This window comes from Nicotiana attenuata, unplaced genomic scaffold (assembly GCF_001879085.1).
Source record: "Nicotiana attenuata strain UT unplaced genomic scaffold, NIATTr2, whole genome shotgun sequence".
NCBI classification, from domain to species: Eukaryota; Viridiplantae; Streptophyta; class Magnoliopsida; order Solanales; family Solanaceae; genus Nicotiana; species Nicotiana attenuata.
Window position 1 is genome coordinate 300,883 of NW_017670900.1, and position 10,285 is coordinate 311,167.

A 10,285-nucleotide genomic window follows, 5' to 3' on the forward strand; every position below is an offset into this window, starting at 1 on the left:
TTCGCAAATACGAAGTCTTCAGTGAATGCCAGAAGTCGCAAATACGACACTTGCAAATGCGATATCGCAAATGCGACAGGTCCCTCGCAAATGCGAAGGTGGCCGGATTTCCCCATGGTCGCAAATGCGACATATTCATCACATTTGCGAAGTAAGCGGGTCCTGAAGGGGTTCGCAATTGCGAACCCTGGTCGCAATTGCGACATCAGAGACCTGCTAAATGAATTTCAGACGGGATTTCAACCATTTTTATAACCTTTTCAAAACCTAAACTCTCTTTGGCTCTAAAGAAACATTCTTTTCCAAATCAATTGTAAGTCATTTCTAACTCATTTTCTTTAATCTATAACATCTTTTTACATGATTTCAACTCAAAATCAAGGGTTTTCATGGGGGAAATTGGGTGTTTTGGGTAGAACTTAGGATTTTCAAATTTTGGGGATTTGGACCTCGATTTGAGGTCCGATTTCAAAATAAATTATATATTTGAGTTCATGGGTGAATGGCTAATCGGGTTTTGGTTCAAACCTCGGGTTTTGACCATGTGGGCCCGGGGTCAATTTTTGACTTTTTGGGGAAATCATTGGAAAACTTATTGTCATGCATTAGAATTGATTTATTTAGCATTTATTGATATCGTTAAGTAACTTGTGGCTAGATACAAGCGAATTGGTGGTGGAAACAAGGGGTAAAGGGGTAGTTGAGGGTTGAATTTTGTTCGTGGCATCAAGGTAAGTGTTTGGTCCAACCTTAGCTTGAGGGATTAGGATTTGTGTCTTATTTGCTATGTGTTAATTGTGGAGTACGACGTATAGGCATGGTGACGAGTATCTATACGTCGGTGAAGCATGTCCGTGAGTCTCGTATTGTAATTGTTGTGACTCCGTTGTGATTTATTCATGCTTAATATGATGATTATCATTGTTGATTCCCTCGCCCGGGTGTCATTGCTGATAATATTGTCTACCTTGCTGGGATGTTATTGTTATGATATTGTCTCCCTTGCCGGGATGTTGTTGTTATACTCTTGTTCCCTTGCCGGGATTCTTTTATGATTGATGTCGAATTGTATATGGGATCGGGTTGCACGCCGCAACGGTATTATATGATTTGGGATCGGGTTGCACGCTGCAATGGTATTTTATGATTTGGGATCCGGTTGCACGCCGCAACGGTATTATATGATTCGAGATCGGGTTGCACGCCACAACGGTATTATATGATTTGGGATCATATTGCACGTCGCAACGGTATAGTATGATTTGGGATCGGGTTGCACGCCGCTACGATATTTGGGATCAGGCTGCACGCCGCAACGGTATTGTATGATTTGGGATCGGGTTGCACGCCGCAACGGTATTATATGATTTGGGATCGGGTTTCAAGCCGCAACGGTATTATATGATTTGGGATCGGGTTGCAAGCCGCAATGGTATTATAGGATTTGGGATCGGGTTTCAAGCCGCAACGGTAATATATGATTTGGGATCGGGTTGCACGCCGCAATGGTATTATATGATTTGGGATCGGGTTGCACGCCGCAACAAGGAAGAATGAAAGTGAATATTGATTCTTATGGTGAGAACGAGAGTAAAGCACGAAGGGTGATGCCGTGCACTTGTTTCTGATTTCCTTATTCTTGTTGGCAATTGAATTTGGCTTTCTTTACATTCCTCTATTGGTATTCTGTTGTTACCTGATACTCCTCGCAGCATGTTTTCTGCCTCCTATCTTTAATTGTAAATATCTGCCTTTATATTCTGTGGTATATGATTTAACTGCATAGGTTTATTTGGTAGTCTGGTCCTAGCCTCGTCACTACTTCGCCGAGGTTAGGCTAGGCACTTACTAGCACATGGGGTCGGTTGTGCTGATACTACACTCTGCACTGTGTGCGGATCCCTATGCTGCAGCTTTTGGACCACAGTGAGGTTGCTGCCTTCAGTCTATCAAGCAACCCGAGGTAGTCTTTCAGGCGTCCGCAGGCCTTGGCGTCTCCTTCTATCTTTCCATACAGTTTCTTTTATGTAATCCAGAAACAACTTTGTATTTATGTAACACCCCATAAATTTGAATCAGTTGTGGATGCATTAAATGAGTATTCATGTGATGGTTATCAATTGATTATGATAATAAGTGTACGAGGCATATCATAAGTGATTTGGCGTCCAAGGAGAGGCCTAAGTCTAAGCCAAGTTGGAAATTACATGATAGACTAAAAATTCTATATGAGTACGCACAAGACCAAACTTTGCACGTGCATATCTATATTTAGGTATAATGTGATTCACAACCTATGAAATGAAATATCTTTGAGTCTAGTTTCAAACGCTTCAAACCGTTCGTCATTTGGACATTCCTACAAGAAGTTATGACCAAATTACTAAAGACGTACCACCCAGTTATTTTGGCGGACAGCGAAGCGAGCTCGCTTTGCCAAAGTAGACGCGGATTTTGTCTTCCCTTGAATGCAATGGACAGCGAAGCGAGGACACTTCGCTAGAGTAGATGCGCCCCAGTCCCAGCTCTTTTAAGCCAATTTCAAGGTTCATTTTTCCCTATTTCTTTTGGACGAATTTTGGGTCTTCTTCCACCCTCTCAAGACCTACAACCCCTCCCATCTTCAAGGTAAGTAATCTCCGTTAACTTGGTGTGAAATTCCATCATTCTTACACTAGTATTGATGAAATCTTCTCATAAAACACATAGATCTTCAAGAGATTTCTTCAAGAACTCAAAGGAGGATTTTGCAACATTTCTTCCAAAAGGTAATCTTACACCCTTAGACTTACATGTATGAATTTATTATGGGTATAGGAGTGTGAATTAAATATTGGGACTCTTGGTGTGGTGATTAGAAGCCATAAGTTCCTAATATAAATACATAATTATTGTAGAGATTGGAAGGTGATTATTTGATGGAATTTTGTTGGTTGGGTGTAGATGGATTGTCATACATGTGATGTTGGAAGTTATAAATTGGTTAATCATGATGGTGGAGTAAATTATTGATGAATGGTGGTAGTTAGATGAACTAATTATATGGCGATGAGATGTAGAGATTTAGCCGATGCTCTCAGCCGGCATTCTATGGGCAGCTTAGCTCACGTTGAGACAGACAAGCGAACTATTATGTAGGAAGTACACCGCTTAGCAAGCCTAGGAGTTCGACTTCTGGACTCTGAAGATGGTGGTGTTGTTCTCCAGAACAAGGCTGAATCCTCCTTAGTAACCGAAGTAAAAGAAAAACAGTTCAGTGATCCCTACTTATTGCAGCTGAAGGAAGGAATTCAAAAACATAAGACTATGGCTTTTGAACAAAGCGGAAATGATGGTATTTTGAGATACAGAGGCAGACTATGCGTTCCAGACGTAGATGGGCTCAGAGAGCGGATTATGTCAGAAGCCCACAATTCCAGGTATTCTATTCACCCAGGTTCCACAAAGATGTATCATGATCTTAAGGAGGTTTATTGGTGGAACGATATGAAAAAGAATATAGCAAATTTCGTGGCGAAGTGTCCAAATTGTCAGCAGGTGAAAGTCGAACACCAGAGACCAGGAGGTTTAACTCAGAATATAGAAATTCCTATTTGGAAATGGGAGATGATAAACATGGACTTCATAACAGGTCTACCTCGCTCGTTCCGGAAGCATGATTCGATTTGGGTGATTGTAGTCCGACTTACCAAATCAGCCCACTTCTTGCCAGTGAAGACTACAGATTCGGCTGAGGATTATGCTAAGTTGTATATCAAAGAAATTGTCCGATTGCATGGGACTCCTTTGTCCATTATCTCAGATCGTGGTGCCCAGTTCACAGCGAACTTTTGGAAATCCATTCAAAAGGGATTGGGCACAAGGGTGAACCTCAGCACCGCTTTTCATCCTCAGACAGATGGCCAGGCGGAGCGCACCATACAGACTCTTGAGGATATGTTGAGGGCGTGTGTTATTGATTTTAAAGGCAATTGGGACGATCATCTACCTCTCATTGAGTTTGCTTACAATAACAGCTATCACTCTAGTATCAAGATGGCACAGTACGAAGCTCTGTATGGGCGAAGGTGTAGATCACCAATTGGTTGGTTCGAAGTCGGAGAAGCGGAGTTATTAGGACCCGATTTGGTCTATCAGGCTATGGAGAAAGTCAACTTGATACAAAGGCATTTAAAGACGGCTCAAAGTCGCCAAAAGTCCTATTTGTACGTACGGCGTAGAGACTTAGAGTTCCAAGTTGATGATTGGGTGTTTTTGAAAGTATCGCGCATGAAAGGCGTTATGAGATTTGGGAAGAAGGGAAAACTTAGTCCCCGATATATTGGTCCATATAGAATCCCGCGAAGGATCGGACAGGTGGCTTATGAGTTAGAATTGCCACAAGAACTAGCTGTCGTACACCCAGTGTTTCATGTGTCCATGTTGAAGAAATTCATGGGAGACCCGTCACTTGTGGTTCCCACAGAGGTTATAGGGGTTAAAACAGCCTATCTTATGAAGAAATTCCAGTGGCTATTCTTGATCGTCAAATTCCCAAGCTCAGAACTAAGGAAATTGCTTCAGTAAAAGTGCTTTGGAGGAATCAAAAGATTGAAGAGGCTACATGGGAAGCCGAGGAGGACATGAAGTCCAGATATCCCCATCTCTTTGAAGGGCAAAAGGAAAATGTGGAAGGTAATTGACCTTTGCATTCAGTTCTTATATTATAATCTCCATGTTCTTCAGTATTTACTCAGCTTAGTATTTAGTGATCACGTGCTCGTTTAGTTTGATATACATGTATTCATGATATTTCAGTATTCTCATATCTCCATCACACCCGTTTAATGTCCATAGATAGCCGTAGTTGCAGCCAGGACCATCATTCGAGGACGAATGATCCCAAGGGGGAGATAATGTAACACCCCATAAATTTGAATCAGTTGTGGATGCATTAAATGAGTATTCATGTAATGGTTATCTATTATGATAATAAGTGTACGAGGCATATCATAAGTGATTTGGGGTCCAAGGAGAGGCCTAAGTCTAAGCCAAGTTGGAAATTACATGATAGACTAAAAATTCCATATGAGTACGCACAAGACCAAACTTTGAACGAGCATATCTATATTTATATAAGGTATTATGTGATTCACAACCTAAGAAATGAAATACCTTTAAGTCTAGTTTCTAACGCTTCAAACCGTTCGTCATTTGGACATTCCTACAAGAAGTTATGACCAAATTACTAAAGACATACCACCCAGTTATTTTGGCGAACAGCGAAGCGAGCTCGCTTCGCCAAAGTAGACGCGGATTTTGTCTTCCCTTGAATGCAATGGACAGCGAAGCGAGGACACTTCGCTAGAGTAGACGCGCCCCAGTCCCAGCTCTTTTAAGCCAATTTCAGGGTTCATTTTTCCCTATTTCTTTTGGACGAATTTTGGGGTCTTCTTCCACCCTCTCAAGACCTCCAACCCCTCCCATCTTCAAGGTAAGCAATCTCCATTAACTTGGTGTGAAATTCCATCATTCTTACACTAGTATTGATGAAATCTACTCATAAAACACATAGATCTTCAAGAAATTTCTTCAAGAGCTCAAAGGAGGGTTTTGCAAGATTTCTTCCAAAAGGTAATCCTACACCTTTAGACTTACATGTATGAATTTATTATGGGTATAGGAGTGTAAATTAAGTATTGGGACTCTTGGTGTGGTGATTAGAAGCCATAAGTTCCTAATATAAATACATAATTATTGTAGAGATTGGAAGGTGATTATTTGATGGAATTTTGTTGGTTGGGTGTAGATGGATGGTCATACATGTGATGTTGGAAGTTATAAATTGGTTAATCATGATAGTGGAATAAATTGTTGATGAATGCTGGTAGCTATATGAACTAATTATATGGCGATGAGATGTAGAGATTTATGCCTACAAGGTGTTTGATAATATGCCTAAATGGCTTAAGTTATGGAATTATTACTAATATTGGGTTCCATTGGATGTTGCTATTGTAGATTGAAGGTTCCTAGTATTGTGGATCATTGTAGTATCACTAAGGAGTGAAATTGAGGTATGTAGGCCTAACTCTTTACGTTTGGGAATGTCTATGATTCTCCCTACGTCCCATTCATATGATCATTACCAGTTTCCTCAGAAAGGAACTATGCCTTATTTCCCTAAACAGTAGTAGGACTTCTAGTCTCGAGATGGCATAGTCTCATAATCATTCGATATTCTATGAGTTTCAGTTATGACAAATCAACTTATTATGAATACTCATCTCAGTCTTATCCTATTCACTATTCCAGTATCATGTAACCCAGTATGGCTCATTATTTCAGTATCATGTATTGTAATATGATTCTCAGTTCTTGATTTCATATTCTTGAATGTTGAACACCTGTATTTGGGCCTGAGGCCGCAGTTTATGCTTTATGTATCTTTGGGCCTGAGGCCGCAGTTATGTATACGTATTCTTGGGCTCGAGGCCGCAGTTGTGCACATATATATATATATATTGGGCCTGAGGCCGCAGTTTAATATCCAGTTAAATAGGTTGTGCATCATTCAGGAGAGGGAGTATTCACATCCTTACTTCCTTGTTCAGTTATCAGTTTATCAGCTAGCAGTTCAATTTCAGTTTCTGTATTTACAGTTCTTTTGTTCAGCTATTTTACATACCAGTACAATTCAAATGTACTAACGTCCCTTTTGCCCGGGGCCTGCATCTCGCGATGTAGGTAACGATTTTCAGGTTGACGATCCTGCTCGCTAGAACATCTCGTATTAGCTGTTGGTGAGCCCCAGTCTTTCGGGGCCTTATCTCTCTTTTGTTTAGTCATTATAGTATTTCAGTTAATAAGGTATACCGGGAACCTTGTCCCGGTAAACAGTTGGCATTTTCAGTATTCTTTAGAGGCTTGGTAGACTATAACCCGGTCATTCAGATATTAGCAGGCCTTCATGTGTTAGCCTTGTCGGCTACTTGTTTATACTTGCAGACCTTTCAGTATTTTCCGCATCTATGATCTTTCAGTCAGACTCTTTAGTAGATTATCATGTTTTATATTTACCTCTAGCTCATAGTTATACCACATGTTGATCCAGCCATGCAGTTGGTTCGCTCGGTCACATGCAGTCAGGCACCGAGTGCCGTGTTATGCCTAGACCATGGTTCGGGGCGTGACAATTTATCTTTCGGACCTTTATTTGTAGCATTCCTAGACAGTCTGTGATATTCTGACACCAGTTCTGGGTAGCTTATGTTATGGATTGGCATTGATATCATAATTAAATTGTTACATTGCAGTCTTCCGCTTATTTATTTCCGATGTTTATATGATGTTTATTCATAATTGTTAAGGGATTAAAAATGAAACGAGTTAAATAATGGAAATAATTGGCTTGCCTAGCTTTCACTAGTAGGCGCCATCACGACTCCCGGGGGTGGGAAATCCAGGTCGTGACAAGTAGTTGTATTTTCTAAAAAAGGAAACAAACTTAGAATGTGTGTATACTATAAGGACTTGAGCAAAGCATGTCCGAAAGATTCTTTCCCATTGCCAAACATCGATTGTATGATCGATGCCACGACTTGCCACGAGACCCTAACTTTTCTCGATGCATACTCCGGGTACAATTAGCTTCAGATGAACCTAGAGGACCAGGAAAAGATTTTTTATTACTAAGTTCGGAACTTATTATTACAACGTAATGCCCTTCGGGCTAAAGAATGCAGGAGCTACATACCAACGCCTAGTTTACAAAATGTTCGAAGAAAAAATAGGCAAAACAATGGAAGTTTATATTGATGATATGTTGGTTAAGTCCCTGCGCGCAGAAGACCATTTAGTTCATTTGCAGGAAAAATTCAAAATTTTGAGGCAATACAACATGGAGCTTAACCCGGAGAAATATGCCTTCGGAGTTGGCTGGGTAAGTTCCTCGGCTTCATGGTGTCAAATCGAGCAATCGATATTAACCCCGATAAGATCAAGGCCATCGAGGATATCACGATCGTGGATAGCATGAAGGCCGTGCATGGTTAATGGGTCGGATAACTGCTTTGGGTCGATTCATTTCGAGGCCATCAGATCAGAGTCAACGGTTCTTTTCCTTGCTCAAAAAGAAAAAGGATTTCGCGTGGACCCCAGAATGTCAGCGAACCTTAGAAGAATTAAAGTGATACTTATCGAGCCCGCCTTTGCTCTACACCCCAAAGGTAGATGAAAAACTTTACCTGTATTTGGCAGTATTTGAGATAGCGGTAAGTGGAGTACTAGTTCGAGAAGAGCAAGGTACGCAATTTCTGTTTATTATGTAAGCCGAACTCTAGGAGATGCTGAAACCAGATACCCTCACTTAGAAAAGTTAGCACTTGCATTGATAAGCGCCTCTAGAAAACTAACTAAAACTATATTTTCAATGTCATTCTATATGTGTATTAACCCCCTTACCCCTTTGAAATGTTTTGCATAAGCCTAAGCTATCGGGACGGTTGGCCAAATGGGCCATCGAGCTTAGTGGGTATGATATCGAATATCAACCCCGAACGACCAATTAGTCTAGAATCCTAGCTTACTTAGTGGCCGATTTTACACCGACCCTCGTACCCGAAGTGGAAAAAGAACTCCTGCTGAGTTCGGGTACATCATCGGGGGTATGGACCCTTTTCACGGACGGTTCCTCAAATGTAAAAGGGTCCGGGCTTGGCATCGTCTTAAAACCACCCACGGGTAATACCATTAGGCAATCTATCAAAACTTCTAGATTGACTAACAATGAGGCCGAGTATGAGGCCATGATTACAGGTCTCGAACTAGCTAAAATCTTGGGAGCAGAAGTCATCGAAGCCAAGCGCGATTCTGTTGGTGGTGAACCAAGTAAACAAAATTTCGAAGTTCGAGAAGATAGAATGCAACGGTACTTGGATAAGCTAGAGGTAACTTTGCACCTCTTCAAGGAATGGACTCTGGATCATGTGCCTCGAGAACAAAATAGCGAGCCGATGCACTTGCTAATCTGGGATCCTCGGTCAAAGAAGATGACATCGTCCCGGGGATTGTTGTCCAGTTATCGAGGTCTGTGGTTGAAGAGGGTCATGCCGAGATAAGTTCAACAAGTTTGACTTGGGATTGGAGGAATAAGTACATCGATTATTTTAAAGATGGCAAACTCCCATCTGACCATAAAGAATCGAGGGCCTTACGTACAAAGGCTGCTAGGTTTGCATTAGATAAAGTCGGAACATTGTACAGGAGAACGTTCGATGGGCCATTGGCAGTGTGTTTAGGGCCGGTGGACACCGATTATGTTTTAAGAGAGGTCCAAGAAGGTACTTGTGGAAATCACTCCGGTGCGGAGTCTCAGGTTCGCAAAATTATCAGAACAAGATATTACTGGGATAGCATGGAAAAAGATACTAAGAAATTTATCAAAAAATGCGATAAGTGTCAACGATTTGCACCGATGATCCATCAACCCGGAGTACAACTCTACTCGATCGTATCCCCATGGCCTTTCATGAAATGGGAAATGGATATAGTCGGCCCTCTACCAACGACCCCAAGTAAAGCTAATTTTTTTTATGACTGATTATTTTTCTAAGTGGGTGGAAGCACAGGCCTTTGAGAAGGTTAGAGAAAAAGAAGTTATTGACTTTATTTGGGACCACATCATATGCCGGTTCGGGATACCTGTCGAGGTTGTATGTGACAATGGAAAACAATTTATCGGTAGCAAGGTGACAGAGTTCCTCGAGGCACATAAAATAAAAAGGATATTATCAACACCATACCACCCAACTGGAAATGGACAGGCCGAGTCAACAAAACAAAACTATCATTCAAAACCTGAAGAAAAGGGTAGACGATGCGAAGGGAAAATGGAGAGAAGTTTTACCTGAGGTCTTTTGGGCATATAGGACAACATCAAAGTCTTGCACGGGGGCCACCCCATTTTCTTTAGTATATGGCTCCGAGGCCCTAATTCCTGTCGTGGTCGGAGAACCCAGCGCTAGGTTTTGACATGTATCGGAAGAGACAGATCACGAGGCCATGAATGCTAGCCTCCAATTATTAGATAAAAAACGAGAAGCAGCGCTTGTTCGAATGGCCGCGTAGAAGCAAATGATCGAAAGATACTACAATAGAAGGACCAACCTTCGACACTTCGAAGTGGGGACTTAGTTCTACGGAAAGTTACCCTTAATACTCGAGACCCGAATGAAGGGAAACTAGGCCCGAATTGGGAAGGACCGTATAGAGTCCTCGAAGGTAAAGGATCTTACAAACTTAGCAC